This window comes from Mixophyes fleayi, chromosome 11 (assembly GCF_038048845.1).
Source record: "Mixophyes fleayi isolate aMixFle1 chromosome 11, aMixFle1.hap1, whole genome shotgun sequence".
In the NCBI taxonomy this organism is placed as follows: Eukaryota; Metazoa; Chordata; class Amphibia; order Anura; family Limnodynastidae; genus Mixophyes; species Mixophyes fleayi.
The window spans coordinates 58,214,979-58,233,553 of record NC_134412.1 but is presented as its reverse complement, the minus strand read 5'-3'; positions in this window follow the sequence as shown (position 1 = coordinate 58,233,553).

Sequence of the window (18,575 nt, the reverse complement as noted above, 5' to 3'; positions counted from 1 at the left end):
TGAGCAAGTTTGAACATGTTTCAGCCAACCTTCACATACCCTCTTCACCTTGCTCGAAGTCAGCTCAAACTTTTTAGTCTGTCTAAATTTTGAAAATGTATAGCACATTTTCAAACTTTAAAAATGGTTCAACAAATTCATTTGAGAATCACAAGCAGTAAAACTTGTTAAACCCAGATAACGGAACAAGTTTATAAATTACTAAAAGTGGCACATAAAACAGACTACTAATAATAAATATGACACAAGCTTTATTGCAAAGGAGGAAGATATTGTATATTTTAATAGAGCTAACTATTATTATTGTACTTAGCTTTGTTCCTAAACAGCTTCAGTAACCTGTAAACACTAATATTATAGTTGAGCCACTAGGGTTCCATTAGTTTGAGCTGCATCCACTTTATGGAATTCACTCCCTTGCACCACAAGACTTTCCTCTAGTCTTCAAACCTTCACACGTTCTCTGAAAATTCACCTCTTAAGACAAGCTTATAATATTCCTCAACCGCCCTCTTAATCTCCATAGGTTATCCTATTACCATCCTCTACACAGCTAACACAAGACAACAACCCACTAACCAACATAGCAATCTTTGCATTCTAGTTGGACAAATATTCCATAGCACTTACCCTTGTGTATCAAACCATTGTCCTATAGATTGTAAGCTTGCTAGCAGGGCCCTATTACCTATCTATATGTACTACCCAGTATTGTTTTTATTACTGTTTGTTCCCAATTGTAAAGCACTATGGAATCTGCTGGCGCTATATAAATAAATGTTGATGATAATGATGTTGATGATAGTTTAATGTAGAGATGAGCTGCTCGGATTTTATTGAATCCAGCAGTTCTGAGTTTTACCAATTTGAGTTGGAACTTGGATTGATTTGAAGTTTCCCACTGACCTTGGATCTGAAAGTGAGGAAAAAGGTCCATTTAACAACAATTGAAACAATATTAATGTTAATGCAATAATATTAAATAAATAAATAAATAATTAAATAAGCAAACAATTAATTAATTTAATGAAAATCACAGCCCAATAGTCTGAGAAGTTGTAGGTCATTACTAAAAATAATTAAACTTCAGAATGGCAGTGGTAACTGTTAGTTACCCTGGTAACTTGACTCTTTTAGCCTTTTTCAAACAGCCTGTAATGCTAAGCTTAATAATTAATATAGTATATTATTGGTTAATTAACAGTTAAAAGCTAAATATTGTTTAAGAATATACTTTTAATTGATTCTAAAATAAATTTATTATACACTAAAAAAACTAATTATCAGAGAACTGACTAGTTGGACTATTGCTGAATATTGGTTATTAGTACTTTGAAAATCTTCTTATATTATTTGTATGCATCTGTATGTCTATGTGACCTCATCATTCTCTTCCACCTATGGAAGCCTTTTGATATTAGCAAGCTCCCTTAGGAAGGGTCACACTCAGCTCTCGTGAATTTTAGATCCCACATATACTCTGACAATCGGGATAACCAGCTACTTTTTATCATGAACATCAGTGACTAAGCAATGTGATTATTTTGTCATCAAATTGTAGGTGCATATCCCCTCCTCCTCCAGCATTCTTCATATATTTTTTTAAATAATTTACATATGCAGAGCCATCTTCTTGTACTTTTTATTATTAAAAATGCTGAACTGTGCCCACCTTCATATATTTATTCTTATAAATAAATCCTACTAAATACTAATACAGGATAAAAAAACAGATTTTCATCACATTTACATATTTGGGTGGAATCGAAAGTAAAAACAAAAACAAAACATTACCCTGGTTTTGCTAACACCAACAATAAACTAGGAAGATGATTTTGGGAACAAAACCAAATCTCCAGGTGACATTAATTTCTAGTATACTTCATGTCTGATACAAGCTGTAGGCGCCTATGAGTATTCACAAAACAATACAGTTATAACAGTGACTGAAATGTCCTATGCTGTGATAGAAACAGGTAGAACCGACTATTCCTCCCACCAAAGCTGGGTTGTCACCCATGTAACCCTTTGCTGTGACCTCTGTTTACCCAATGCATGCTATCATCATTATTATCATCAGATATTTATATAGAGCCATTAATTACGCAGTGCTGTACAGAGAACACACTCAGAACTTGGATTGTGGTAGAAAACTGGAGCTCGTAAGGAAAACCCACGCAAACACATAAACTCCATACAGGAGCCTGTGGCCATGGTCGGGAATCGAACTCATAACCCTAGTGCTGTGAGGCAGAGGTGCTAGCTACTAAGCAACTGTGCTGTCACCACTATCTATCTATCTATCTATTATTTATTTCAAGTAATAATCAACATAATTAATTTTCATTATATAGTGTTCCCTTCCACCAACATGTGTTGCCTCTTTACTGGAGATCACAAACATTTTTCTTTCCTATACCATAATTAATTAAATGATTAACAAAAAATTATTCAGCGTTATTTCAGAACATTCCATAGTAACTTTGTTTCAGTAGTGGCCCAGGTTGCTGAAAGCCTGCCAAATTTTTTCCATAGGAAGCTTGTTGTCAAGCAACATCTGGTGGGATTGCAAGTCTCCCAGAGAACTGAATCTCATCAATTTTGTTCCCGCCCCCTGCCCCAGTGTGGGGTATGTGGTCATTGGGCTTCAGCTGAACCTACAACAGTAGATTGGAAATCTGAGACAAGGTTGCATACAAATGGCCAATTGGCTTGAAAGATGAGCAGCAACCTCCCTCTTGAAATTAGACTCATTGGACTATGGACCCTGAAACTGAAGTATTTGATTTTACACTTAGCCTTCAGGTTTTCACTGATAAAGATGGATGAATTAATTTTGCAAAGCTATATTGGTATACTCGATATTCTAGCCCTACAGGCCAAACAATTGACCCAGCTCTAGTAGCTTTAGTGGGTAATATAAAAATATAAAAAAAAGAGACTGACAAGCTATTCTTCAATATCTATTTTAGATTAGAGGATATTGTAGGGCTTTAGATATTAAATTGAATTGTCAGACTTCCACAGTATCCCTTGTGGTCTCTAAGATGGTATTGATTCAATCGGCTACTAAAGCCATCTTTATGTTAGGCCAAGCTTTTAATTATGCAACTAATATACACAGCACCAGGTGGCTTACTTCAGCAGGTTTATCTGACCCTGCCCATAAAGCAGTCAATTACCACAACCTAGAAAACTCATTTATACCAAAATTCCTGCAGGAAGTCCAAGCCTGTCAAAAGGCTAGGAAGTTATTCTCAGACATTGGGGCAATAAAAGATACAACCAGCCCGTTCAAAGAGAGGATCAGAACTGAAGGCCATCTGAACTTATTCTATCCCAGACTTCTAAACAGGGCCAACACATATGTTAAGTATGTATTCCATCACAGGGGGATATTATTACAATGGGAGTCCATAATGAAAAGATTATTATTTTATTATTATTATTCTTAATTTATATAGCGTCACAAGGTATCCACAGCGCTGTACAAAATAAAAAAATACAATACAGAGTACCCAGGACTTAGGAGTAGAAGAAATTGTATTGAGGCAGAAGAGAAGAGGGCCTGCTCATTAGAGATAACATATTAAGGGGAGGAGAAACATACTGCAGGCATGACAGGAGCCAGTAGAGGGGATCAAGCATAGGAGGAGACAGGGAGGTGGGAGGTGCGGAGAACAAGGAAGGAGAAGGTTAAGTGGATTGCTGCTAGGCCTTGAGCAACAGATGGTTTTTGAGAGCCCGATTGGAGGAGCTAAGATTAGGGGTTAGATGGAGGGGGGCAGCATGGGAGAAGTCTTGAATTCTGGCATGGGATAGAGTGAAGAGGAGGAGACGGGAGTGGGGGAGGCCAGTGGGGAAAAGATTACAGTAGTCGATACAGGGAATGATGAGAGCATGGATGATGGTTTTAGCGGCATTCTGAGAGAGTAAGGGCTGGATGTGGGATGTGGGGGATGTGGGATGTGGCTGGATTCCATAGTTGGAAGAGACAGGATTGGGCAAGAAATTGATTGTGGGGGGCAAAGAAGAGGGACACATAGGCAGAGGAGTTGGGAAACAACAGAGATGGTGGTATTATTAAAGGTAATACCAATGGACAGTCATGTTGTTTGGCCTATCCATAGCTTCATGCACCTTTACCAGAATAATAAAAATATCAAAGGCAGTTACTTACCCACCGGCTGTTAATAAGTGGGAAGTCCCCTGCAGAACAAAATAGGGTTTTCAGGAACCTGTGATATGCAAGCCTCATTGTTTAAGGGAGAGTTTGCCTCCTAGCAACAAGCAGACCACCCTCCAAACCCATTAAAAAATTCTTGGCAGTTGCTCCTTATTGCAAATTTTAATACCTCATTAACGCTCGTGTCCTCTTTCATTTCAAGACAGAAGCCAGCACACAAGGACATCACTCCACTAAATAAAACAGGAAACAAAAAAAAAATCAAGCCAATGGTAGAGACATGAGACCTCAATTTGATTCTACACCAGGATCCTAAAGTTTTTTGTAATGAAATTACCACTTATTTTGTTTGATGTTCTTAAACAGTTAATTTCTGATGAGTTAAATTCCTATACCTTAATTAATAGATGAGTTTTTTTAACCTACATCTGCTCCTCAGATTGAGCATGAGATCAGGGTCGCCGTCAAGGGGGTATGGTCGGTACAGTTGTGAGGGGCCTGTACCGACTAGGTGGTATGGTAGACCCCTCCATCTGTTCTGGCCTCCTGGTCTGTCTGGGCCTCCTAGCCTAGAAACCTGTCTTCTGTCCAGCACTATAGCGGTTTCCAGACACATAGGCTGAGAGCACGCGGCGAGGTGACATTATCACTGTGCTGCCCGCTCACGCTCTATCAGAGTCTGGGAGCCGCTGCATCAAGGTGGCAATGTAATCAAAACTTTTATCTGGGTAGAGACTGCACCGAAGATCAGGTAGATGTAACGGTTTAGCTGGATTCAGTACTAATCTCGATTAGCGCTGGCTTACCTGAGGTGTGGAGTCTAATGAACTCCCCGGTGTTCACCAAGAACCGCCGCAAGGCAGGATGGACTTAGCTGCCAGGAGACGCAGGTTGTGGTTTTCAGGCTTGCCTATTTAAGGCTTGCCTATTTAAAACCCACTCTGACACTCACCGAGTGTTAGAGTGGGTTTTAAATAGGAGCAGAGATACAAATTTCCCGCCCCGAGTTGCGGTCATGTGACCTCCGAACCCGGAAGTGCGGCTTCCGGGACAGACGGAGCGGCGGGGGAACGAGGAGAAGGTAAGTTTGTGACAGTAGATGATCATATGCTGTATGGAAAGACTGAATAACATAACCATCCAGGGCAATTTGTTTTAAAATCACGTGCAATGTTTTACTGTTAAAATCTTCTAAAAAAACTAGAGCAATTATATGGGGAAGGGGGGCCCGAAGCATGTACTGTGAAGAGGGAGGAGGAACATTTTCTGTGATGAGAGGAGAGAGACATGTATTGTGATGAGGGGGGAGGGAATGTACTGTAATGAGGGGAGGGGGGGTGGAGCATGTACTGTGATGAGGGAAGATGGAGCGGCGACGAGGGAGGGGGCATGTAAGGCTAAGAGGGAGAGGGGGGCATATATTGTGAAGAGAGAGGGGTTCATGTACAGCAAAGAGGAAGTCTGGGAAGGGCCTGCCAGTTTAAATACTACAGGGCCCCATCATTTCTGATGGCCGCTCTGGATGACATGGTCATCATTTATAAGTTTCCAAGATATCTAAAGTGATCAAGCACAAAGTCATGGGTGGGAAAAAAACTGATGCAATTCACTATTCTGGGAGGCTTGTAATCCCACAGCTATTGCAAGGTGTCTATCTCTTCCTTGATAAAATGAGGTTTGCAGATTATAGATTCTTGCAAACCTTGTTATGGAATAATTCACTCATTCAGTACAACATATTATCAATTAGGGATGCAAATTTAAAGGAAAAAAATGTATAGCCTTCTCTTTTAAACAATTAGGTTTAGAGACCTGAAACTGAAATGAAATTGATAAACCGTGCTGTGTGTGGCATTACATCTCTACAGTTTTAGCCTTAGGCAACTTTAGTGTGGTAATATATGTTACATAAATTGTAATGTATTTAGAATCCTACTTGCCTCTTGACTACAGTAATTATCATAACCACTTATAATAAAATATAGTGTGTGGTTTCCTAAATGAGGACCATGTGAAAACTATGAATGTGTAGGAATGGATTTTGGATCATTATATCTGTAAAGCATAAAATATAGTAACGAATTAGAATAACATTATTTTACATGTTTATTTTATTTATTTCCGTTTGGGCAGTGTTTTATTCTATTACTGATGAAGATGGCTAAATATATGTGCATATCTACACTAAAATCATTAAGTAAATTCGGTTTTTCTTTGTCTAATTCCAGACATTAAAGGTTATTGGTTGCTATTAGAAATGAGTGAAGTTGTGGAGAATTTTTGTGTGGAATAGTTTAGTAGATAACTCTCCTTGTAGGCACAATGTGAGGTGCACCTTTTATTTTTCACAAAGTTCCTAAAGTTTTCAATTGTTTGAAAGTGAAGTTTTTCATTTTAATATTTGTACTGTTATGAGACACATGACATTATTTTCTCCCAAAGCTTTAAAGACTAAGTCGAATTACATGTATATTTAGATGTTACTGCAGTATTTATAAAGCTCCAGTGGGGTTTAGTTTATTTTTCTACCCCAAATTCTGTTTCTGACTAATTTGTCTATTTACAAAGCTGTTATTTAATACTTTTTTTTAAGGTGGAGTTTGTTAGTACTCTCAGTTTTAGCTGGGAAAAGGCATTACAGTCTTTGCATATATTTAAAATATTTATAAATACCAATGGACTGACTCCATCAAACTGCCCCACCCTCAGATAAGTTAAGATATGATTTCCAAATTAAAACCTGAAATAATGACACAGACACATGAATGAATAAATCCCGGCGCTAGTTTACGGCTAGTATACGGCGTCAGAAAGACTCCACCCACTCTGGCTTCACGGCTACGTTTCCGAAAAATGATACCCAGGGCACCTGCACAGGTGACCCCTCTACAGAGACAGGATCGAAGGAAGGAAGAATCCTGCAGCCAACATAAACCCTGTATTAACTGCTGCCTGCACCGCTTTCCAGTCGACTTTGCCTCTTCTGAACGCGAAAGAAAAAAACAGGTTTTTAAGCAAATACCATAGCTGATAATAATACAACATATAACTAACAAGGGAGGGAGGGTGTTCCAGAGAAAACAGGAGGACAACTTCCTGTGACATGGGCTTATCACTATTAAGGACACTCCACCCCTTGTACTCCTATTGGCTATCAGCAAAGCTCCTCAGACTTAATCTTTAGGGTAAGTGCAGCGTGGCTGCAACAGACGTTGTTTAACTACTCTCATCCCTATACAGGTCTTCACACAATATAATGACAAAAAGCAAGTGCTCAATTTCTGAAAAGAATGATGCCCCCTACCACGATGCTGCTTTTGGAACATACGTACAAAAATGTAGACTCTCACATCTCTGATGACTTTACAATGATGACACCAGATCCGAGTAGGTGACAAAATGCAGAGACCAATTGTTCATTTACCCTTCTTGCAGTAACAAGCTGTCTCTCAGTGTGCCGCAGGGGAAGTGTGGGAAGACTGACATACCTAATAGATGGCTCCTGGTATTGATTATACCATTCACCAGAGTGCAAGGACGATTTACGTGTTCAGTATTCTGATTGGTGGATAGCACTAGCTGTTCACCAATAAGAGTACTGGACACAAATAACATGTCTTCTGGAACTCTAATTGGTAGATAGCATCTACCCTTCACCATCCAGAGTTCTGGAAGCAGTTTTATGGGTATCCAGCATTTAGAATGGTTAATTGTTTGGACTACTTACCAACTAGAGTGTTAGGAGATTACTTTATTTGGAACAGGGTCTGTGACTCAATCGAAAAATAGCCTGGTGTGAATATTTTATAATATAGATGAAAATGTAGCTTCCTCTACATACTAGGACAAATACTATACTTTGAAAGGAGTTATTTATTAATATGCATGGAAATTAAAATTTTCTCTGGGGGAAAATATTGTTTTCACAGGTTAAAAAGGACTACAAGGAAAGGGAGTTTATGCCAAGGAATATGCCATATTCCAGAGCTTTCAGAGCTGTTAAGTGTTTTAAAAATAGCCTGTAAAATGTGAATACTTCTCCAGGAAGAGATAAACAAAAAAAAAATCACTCTGATTAGTTCAAAGTTTTATAAGTATGGTCTTTAGTCCCTCAAAAATATAGTAGACTATACATCAATAATTACTTACTATACTGAATATATTGAACTCCCCCTCCCCCATAGTATCACAGTGCTGAATGACAGCATTAGTGCATTTGCAGATAATTGGCTGGGAATGTCAATCTGCAGTGATATGACACTGCAGAGTGGGAAATTGTTGGGGGAAACATTCAGCTCAGAGCTGTTTACAGTTGTTACAGGCAAGCTGCTCTTGCATAGGTTCTCTGTAGTCTTCTGGTATTAATTACCTGCATGGCTCTACTGAACCTTTGACTTTGAGAAAGCTTTGCAAGCCATGGCCTTTGCTTTGTTTCTGACCTCGTCTGTTCCTGCTGATTTTGTATTATCATTGCTGATCTGGTTCAGTCTGTTTTATTTTCTTTGCCTTCTACATTTTATATCCCAGAGCTAATTACCTATAACTAACTCAGTGCAGAATTTTTGGTGGCAATAGAATGTTGGTGAGCATGTCGAGCGCATGTCAAGAGACGTCCACCTGTGCACAATTAAAGTATTTTCATTTATTTCAAATTAAATACAGCTGCTGGTGAGGGGTTCAAAAGTTATTTAGTTTATATCAAAGTGATTGCTTCAAAATGACTGCTTCAACGAAGAACAAAGCGAACACTAATAAATTGAAGGATATAAAAATATTTCAAATATTTTTAAATGGAGAAGCTATTGCACAACTGATAAATTGTGGAACTGTGAAAAAGAACTGTTCATGGGACCAAAATAGATCAAGCACTACCCACGTTTTTGTTCAAATGGAAGGTGCAAAAGAAAACCAAAAGTTTTGGGAAAGACTTTATGGTGTAATGAGATTAGAGTGAACTTTTTGGTCTCAAGAACACTGGTGAAAGCATAATGCTATTCAGGGAATCAAAAAATGTAAAAAAAACCCAAAAAACAGATCTTACCTTCATTGATAAAACAAAGAAGAATGAGTCACATGTGTAAAAATTGGTAGAGACTTGCCCAAATAGATTCACAGCTGTAATTGCAGCTAAATGTAGTTCTACTATTAAAACAAGTAGAGTGAATAGGTATATATAATCAATTTTGACTTTCTTTTTTTGTAACTAATCAATTTTCAACTCATAAAGAAAAGCTTTGCAATTCAATCAGTTTATTTGACACTACATAGTATTAATGTGAAAGATTCCAAAGGGGATGGATATTTCTTTAATACCACTGTTTCTGTATATATATATATATATATATATATATATATATATATATAAAATTGTCATCATTTATTTATATAGCGCCACTAATTCCGCAGTGCTGTACAGAGAACTCACATTAGTCTTGGCCCCATTGGAGCTTACAGTCTAAATTCACACACACACACAGACAGACAGAGAGACTAGGGTCAATTTGATAGCAGCCAATTAACCTACTAACATTACTAGTAAGTTTTTTTGGATTGTGGGAAGAAACTGGAGCACCCAGAGAAACCACGCAATTACATGGAGAACATACAAACTCCACACAGATAAGGGGTAGCAGGGTTCTTGGCAGTCTCAAGTGCAGTTGGGCAGCATCATTAAAGAATGAGAAAGAGGAGGGCTGGCAGTGTTCTTAAAAGTCTCCAGTGACATTCTACTGTGCCATAGCTCACCCAGAAACAGGAGAGGTGGCAGCTTTCAGTGCTGAAATACAAATTATAGAACTCCCAATGTTCTTCAAAGGTTCCAGTGACATTCTACTATGCCATAGCTCACCAGAAATAGGAAAGGTGGCAGTGTTCAGTGCTGAAACAGAAATTCAAATAATAGGATTGGCAGTGTTCTGAAGTCTCCAGTCACATTGTAATGTGTCATCAAAATGGATTCACATTAGTCCACAGAAGACCAGGAGCACCAAGTAGCTGCTGACATCAGTCATGATGATAGTAATCCCTCTACGTCATCTGCTAAAGCCTATGTTAAAGTGCATAGTGTTTTTAAGTCAGGGAAACAAATATGTAAAAAAATAAAAATAAAATTGCCAACATGTCATTCTACACATGCAGTGGCAAGGAAAGAATCAGGCCTTTGGCTTACTCTATGTGTGCTAGTTCAGCAACTGTCAGTGAGGCATCTTCTTGTAAGGTCAGTCATGACGATGCAAGTCCTTGTCATTTTGAAATGGTGCCCAAATACTTTTAAGTGTAAAAGCCGAGCTGGAAGAAAACAGTAAGGAATTAAAAGAAACTGTATGTTCAGATTCAGAAATGACACAAATCCTTGAGGAGAGTCTATCCACGAGAGCTATGTGTTAGCCTGACCTTTCTGATACTGTACTCATAAAGAAGCCTCTTTTCAGCATTTCTGCAGATGTGTGGATGAACAGCCCAAGTGTAGCCGGTGATAAACAAATTGAGGATGCAACTTTGGATTTGCAACAGGATGAGGGGGATAGTTGTGTAGCTGACAAAGGTGCTAATGAGGATGTTGATGAGGATGATGTTGTTTGTGTAAGTCCTGCACAAGTGGAAGCAGTTCTTGCACGTGATAAGAAGGCCATTGTCAATCCTGGGCATAAGACCAAAAAATCCACCTCTTATGTCTGGAAATATTTTTACCCAAATCCTGACAACAGTTGTCTAGCCATTTTTAGTGTTTGTAAAGAAACAGGCAGGTAGGGACCTTAACCATCTAGGAACCTCATCCATGTCACGCCATTTGCAGCGAGTTTATAGCAAGCTGTTGGGAAAATCTGAACCTTATGCTACAATAATAGCAACAATCAGTCCAGCATCAGTTAGGTCCATTCTCTCAGCTAGAATCCAACACCTGCAATCTCCACCCACAACACCTTCCTCATCAATATCCTCAGTAGTGATTGGATTTAGTCCTGCATCCAAGTTGTTCAGGCTAGATGACTCCTCCCCATCCAGAATTTCTTAGAAGAATTCTTGAGCATTAGTCCCGCTGCTGTTGCTGCTGCTGCTGGGGGTCCCAGAAGCAGACCAAGAAGAAGATTACTAGTAGTTTAAACAATTACTGTTAAACAATCCTTTGCAAGAGGAAGCACGTATGAAAGCTGCAAAAGGTAAACAGCGCAATGAGATTAGTGCACAATAATATAAAATTAAACAAATCTTAAAAGATAGATATACAAAAACATGAAAATATACACAGATCACCAGATCACTTTAAACCACTCCCCGAGATGAGTGGAAGCACAAAGTGTGCATGTCCTTTTTTAAGATTCAACATAATACCAAGAACAATTCCATCTTGCATCACTTTTCCTTTCAGCTACCGCTGTATGCCAATGTTGTGTACAAGTGCTATATACTGTTGTGTGCTTCGCAAAACTTAGGTTTCGCCAAAATACCCATTGATGATGCCGATGACTCAGCACAACAGTTTGACATCTGGTCTGGACTACTCTAAAAGAATTGACCTAAATTAGTGACACTTCTGCCGTAACACGACCTGATTCTACTATCAACATCCAAAGAATGGTGGAGAATATTTTTTTTTTTTTAACGGTATAAAGACAACAGTTTTATTAACAAAGAACAATGTTGTTTGCAGAAGTAATGTAAGAATGGATGTCTAAATAGATGTGTATATGTATTACTCAAACCTTCCACTTCGCTGCTGTTTCATCAGTATTGCACAAAGAGTTTGGAATCTCCTCTTTACATCAAAGGTACCTAGTTATATTTAAATTTTTTGGGATTGGGGCCAATTCGAAGCTCAGTGATGACCTTGGTTTTTGCCGTGAATGTCAATGGCTCTTTTAGTGCATTGTCTGGAACAAGATCCGATATACTCATCTCAGAGTGATCATAGCCAATTTTTGGACAATTAGTGGATTTACCCTTCTGAAGTTTGTTTTCAATCATCCTTTCAATTGCTTCTATCTCATAAGTATGACCACATACTTTGTTTTTCACTGGGTTCACCATTTCCAACTGTGCTATAGGTGTGCTCTAGGTGACGGCGACCTTCATCTTCTAAAGCTTCGTCTGCATGGGGCCGGTGACACACCCATTTGTTTTCTCAGGTCTCTTAGCTGTTCTTTAAACTGGGCATATTTATCGTCCTGCCTCAGGTCCTCCTCTGTATCATTCTTCTGAAGCATAGTGTATCTCTCGTGTATAAGCTGTCTTAAATTCCGGGATCAAATCTGGTGGGTCACATTTTAACTTATGTACGGTCTCCTCAGCTGCATCTATATATTAGATTAAATCTCTGTTCAATGCAGCATATTCCAACATAATGGATTCCATGCTGCCCTTATGTTCTATGTCACAAGCTGTCCTGAAGCAGATTTAATGCCACTCCAGTTGTAATATCCATTCCTGTGACTACATAAGTTTGGCAGTTCTTCAGGAATGAGAGGGAGGTATCCACAGAGGAGAAGGAGATTAAAGGTGCAGCACAAGCAGACATGGTTTGATAATGTAGAGTTAATTGATAGCACTGTTGGTCTTAAGGCAGCTAAGCTATTGTTAGCTTATTTTGTGGTGGCCCAAAGAAACCAAGCACTTCAGCCACAATAGAGGTGCTGGAGTGCTTGGTTTGTTAAACTATACATATCTTTTTCAATATCTTACATAAGGGTGGATGAGAGGGCCCAAGAACAATTCCATCTTGCATCACTTTTCTTTTTTTTCTGCTACTGTTGTGTGGCAATGTTTTCTAGATGTGCTATGAACTGCCGTGTGATTGTGTCATTGCTCTGTCGCTTAGCATCCAGCCAGCTCGCTGCAGTATTTATAGGAAAATTTATGAAAATAATATTGTGGCCTGTGAGGTGGTCAAAATTGACTGGAAATGACTGGAAGTTAATGTTATTGAGGTAAATAATATTGTAGGAACAAAACAAGAGCGAAATGATGTGATTTTAGCATTTTTTAGAAATTTTTCTTAAAAAAATACAGATCCAAAAGCCAAAACCAAAACACACGAGATCGGTTTTGTCAAAACCAAAACATAAAACTTAATCCAGATAGAAAACCAAAACACAGGGTCAATGAACATCTCTAGTTGGGGTCAATTTAATCATCAAATCATTGGCAGAACTACCATTGGTGCGGCAGGTTCCATACATTGGGGCCCATGGAGACAATGGGGCACACTGCATGGCAGATGTAGAGGGGGGGGGCCCGGGTTCGTTCCTCCCTGCCTCCCTGTACCGAGGACCCACAGCTTTCTAGTTTGTCTCAGCCTCAAATTATATAAATGAACAGTAACAATACCTTTAAGACATTCTACTATAAGAATAAATGGATTCTAGTATTCTAGAATGTGACAATGTAAAAATTACACTCTTTGCTAAAATCATAGGCTAACATGAGATTAAAACAGTCAATGCTTTGAAATATACCTATGGATTCACACCCTGAAATGCATATGTCATACAGGTGGCATGGATAAAATGGAGAATTTGCACTGCTGATTGTAAATTATGGACCATAACTTACTCTGTGAAGTTGTAGAAGAAGAGCTAGTGACAAAGGATGTTGGAAACCATTACAACAGTGATTAGGGAAGATGAGGAAAAAGACAACTCTCACTGTGAAGATGATAACTATGATAAGAGTTGTAGTCGCAATAACAACTAGGGTGAATTAGAAGATAATGATATGGTTCTGAGGGCAGCTTGGTGGCTTAGTGGTTAGCACTTCTATCTCACAGCACTGGGGTCATGAGTTTGATTCCTGACCATGACCTTATCTGTGTGGAGTTTCTCCCCGTGTTCGTGTGGATTTCCTCCTTGAAAATATTTCACTTGAAAAATATGCTAGTAGGTTAATTGGCCTTATTCTATCTTGGTGTGTGTGTGTGTGTGTGTTTGTTTATTAGGGAAGTTGGAGCATACACTCTAATAGGGCAAGGACTGATATGAGTGAGTTCTCTGTACAGCACTACGGAATTAGTGGGGCTGTATAAACAGCTGCTGATGATGACAGTATCCCCTGCACATATGGTACTTGGAAATACAATAACACCAAGGTTACTTTCCATTGAACAAGAAGTAGTGTAGAGAAATTCAATTCATGAGGTAGTAGTAATAGTTGGGCAATAAGCATTAATAACTACTAGCGATGAGTGGAGGCCTCTGCCTTAAATAGACTGCTCTAATGGCAATTAGCCTCTTTCAACATAGACAGTGTATTGCAAAAGATGTGTAGTCATAATATTAGCAATTAAAGAAATGGAATTTGCTCAATCAATTTATAGGCTATAGCAGGTGTGTGAAAGGGTGGGGTTATCCTAAAAGGAACAAACACACAGATCCCCCAGCACACTGCTATAGCCAGCAACAGATCTGATATTTCTACTGTAGAGAAAAATGCAAAAGTCTCAGTTGCACACATTTGCAAATGTATGTTAAAGTTACCCGCCTCTTCACTGCGCTTTTGCTAATAGGGTGGCCCTAACTCTAAACAATGAGAGTCCCATATATTTGGGCCATACATATGTGTTTTTAAATTGAGAGGCAACTTACCAAAGAGGTACTAATATTAGCAATAGCAGCAGCAGGAACCTGGATTATATAGAAAATGAACAGGGTACTTTGCAAACAACTGGTAGAATTCTGCATTCTACTTGGACATCTCTCTGTTCCTCTTGGCTGTATCTAGTCTCTCCCTGGACCCCTAAACTGGACCAGGACTCCTTTGGTACATATGGTAGCTTCCACACATTTGTGCTTGCTTACTGGCACTGTCAGACCCCCCCCCCCCTCCCCCTTGAATTGGCTGTTCTCTCTGCTGGTGTGGAAGCTATCTCTAATAATCAGGCAACTTTTTCTGATAGATGCCCAGCTCTTTCAGTAAGACTGGCAGCTCTTTCTGTCATACACGTAGTTTTCTCTGTGACATTTGCAGCTCTGCTTAAAGATAACCCTTCTCATCTCCTACAGTCTCTCTATGCGGTTGGTGTCCTCTTTGTCTTTGACTGACTCTGCAGCATTTGTGCCCACTGTACTCACAGTCATAGTGACTTGTCTTCTCACTTGCAGGATCAGTTGGGTTCTGGTTGTGTTGCTTGTGTTGCCTCATCAACATAAGGCGACGGTCTCTGCAATGACCATAATTACTTCCACTATTGCCGTACTTTCACGCTTTTCCATCTATCTCCTCCTTGGCGTCAAACTTTCCCCATTTAGCAGGCTCTGACATCATTTCCTCTGTCTTTGCTCCTTGGACATGCTGAGAAGTGGTTTCCAGCATAAGCAATAAGCCAGCTTTGGATGGCAACTACTCTTTCCCTCTTCATTAATTCCCGCAACTCAGCCTTCCTTGACGGGTGAAAACAGGGTCTGGGGAGACAGCAACTATTCTGATGTGAAAAGAAAAGTTTTTCTTCCTATAAAAATCGCCAGTGCAGGTCTGTTCCAGTGGGAGCTGTTGGCGGGCTTGTATTTATATTTTTTATGGACATTTTTGCATGGCGCACATTGCTTTTTTGATATAGAGTACATCCTTTCTTGGAGTAGATCAAGCAAATACTGTATCTTTGCAGCCACAGAAAATGTAAAATTCACATATTTAACAAGGCTGTTTAAATGATAATTAAGATTACGTGACATGTGAAGATATAGAATAACAGACTTAATTGGAAGGAGTTAATTCAAAACCAGATGATCTAAGGGGCCCCATTGCTCTCTTATCATCCAGAATCCGTCACAGGGTCTCCTCCTGCTGCTAATATTGTTGTTAAACGGATGCGTCTGTGCGAAGCGAAAGCTAATTATAATAATTAACAGCAAACACATGAACTTGTCAAATTCATAATTATAAACCACAGGGACGTCTAGCATTAAATCTGCCATCTAAAAGCTAAATGCTGAAAGGAGAATCTTGGAGGGTCTCAAACAGCAAATATATTAAGATCTATAATTTCATTTTAAATTGTAGGACCTGGCACAATGCTTATTTTACATTCCTCACCCACTTTGCACACACCAAACTACTCACAACAATGAAATGCCAGGCACAGGTGTAACATCTGTCTTTGCCTAGAAAATCCAACAAAACACCCTTCACTTTCCCCATTGCATTCTAAGCTCTTGACTTATGTTCTTGACTTACCTCACACTTGTCACTGAACTCTGACCCCAGTGGCGGAACTACCATTGGTGCGGCAGGTGCCAATGCACCGGGGCCCATGGAGTTAATGGGGCTCACTGCATGGCAGATGCAGAGGATCGTGGGCCCCGGTTTCCCTCCTCCCCACCTCTCTGCAGCAAGGCCCACAGCTCGCTAGTTCCACCTCTGTCTGACCCTAAATAACCTCTCTTGTAATTGTTTATACTGCATATTTCTGCCATTGCTCTCACTAATGCATGATGACTATCAAACTATCAATAGCCAAAATACAGTTAATTTTACTCTACGGCTATAAAATTCTTTACACAGAATATTTGAAACTCAAACCTGAATCAAGAAAATCAACATGCATGTCCTGAATGGATCTCTATTATGATTTACTATTAAAGAGATTAATATAGAGAAAATTCAAACATTCAAAACAGTGCCAGGATCATGCATACAAGGGAAAGGTTTGGGAGACCACCTGCCTGTACTCCAAACAACTTAAATGTCAAACTCAAACTGGTGCAGAAGTCACTTCGGCATGTTTAGAATTAAAATGGCTAACTGCCTTTTATAATTCTCTTTTTTTTAAAAAAATAAATAAATATATATCTATAATATAAAAGCCTAGCGGCGTGTGTTAGTCTATGTGTGGAAAAATAAAACCAAGCTGCAGCGCCACCTGCTGGGCGGAGTTATACACTGACCTACTAAATTCTTAGTGTGTGTGGGAAAAAAAATTCAGAAAGGGCTGAAATTTGGTATACTAAGATGTTTTTAATTTGTTATTTTAATTTATTAATTGTTAAAAGTGTTTATAAAGATTTAAAAAAAATATATATATATTTCTTGAAGGAGAAGTGACAGTTGGGAGTGGTTGGTGGTTGCCAGGGGTGACAGTGGGGAGTGGTTGGTGGTTGAGGCCTGGGCTATGGCCCAAATGCATGACAAGAACCTTTTTAACACCTTAAGTAGCTTGATTTGACTAGAATGCATGAGTATCATGCACGGGTTAACTTGTCTAATATATAAAAGTAAAAGCCTAGCGGCGTGTGTTAGTGTCTGTGTGTGTGGAAAAAACTATTTTCTCAGAAAGGGCTCATCCAATTGACCTGAAATTTGGTATACTGACATTATTTGACAAAAAAATTAGAACAGTGAAGTCAGTTAACTTCCATCATCCCCCCTTCCCCCCGTGGGAGGGGTAGTAAAGGCTAAATTTACGAGTTGAGGGCTCAAACTCATTTTCGTGAGGTAATTTTACCTCATGAACACACATGTGTAGCAGCGTGTGTTAGTGTGTGTGTGTGTGTGTGTGTGTGTGTGTGTGTGTGTAAAAAACTATTTTCACAGAAAGGACTCATCCAATTGACCTGAAATTTGGTATACTGACATTATTTGACAAAAAAAATTAGAATAGTGAAGTCAGTTAACTTCCATCATCCCCCCTTCCCCCCGTGGGAGGGGTAGTAAAGGCTAAATTTACGAGTTGAGGGGTCAAACTCATTTTCGTGAGGTAATTTTACCTCATGAACACACATGTGTAGCAGCGTGTGTTAGTGTGTGTGTGTGTGTGTGTGTGTGTGTGTGTGTGTGTGTGTGTGTGTGTAAAAAACTATTTTCACAGAAAGGACTCATCCAATTGACCTGAAATTTGGTATACTGACATTATTTGACAAAAAAAATTAGAATAGTGAAGTCAGTTAACTTCCATCATCCCCCCTTCCCCCCGTGGGAGGGGTAGTAAAGGCTAAATTTACGAGTTGAGGGGTCAAACTCATTTTCGTGAGGTAATTTTAACTCATAAACACACATTAAAAAGGGCGCTTGCATCGGGAAGTAATGCTCTTCCCCTGAGGAGGCCTGGGCTAGGCCCAAATGCATGACAAGAACCTTTTTAAGACCTTAAGTAGCTTGATTTGACTAGAATGCATGAGTATCATGCACGGGTTAACTTGTATATATATATATATATATATATATATATATATATATATATATACTTTGGCAAAATAGTCATTCACAAAATACAGTACTGACGCTGTACTGTTTCAGGCAATAAAAGTTTAAAATTATACTTATCCTAACACTGCTTTAAGGTACTATACTGAATTAAATAGATATAACTCTAACTTGAGATAACTATACTGAATTAAACTCGGGCAGTTTGTGGCTTAATAAAAGCCCCCTACAACTAGGCCTATGAATGTACCATTTTCCC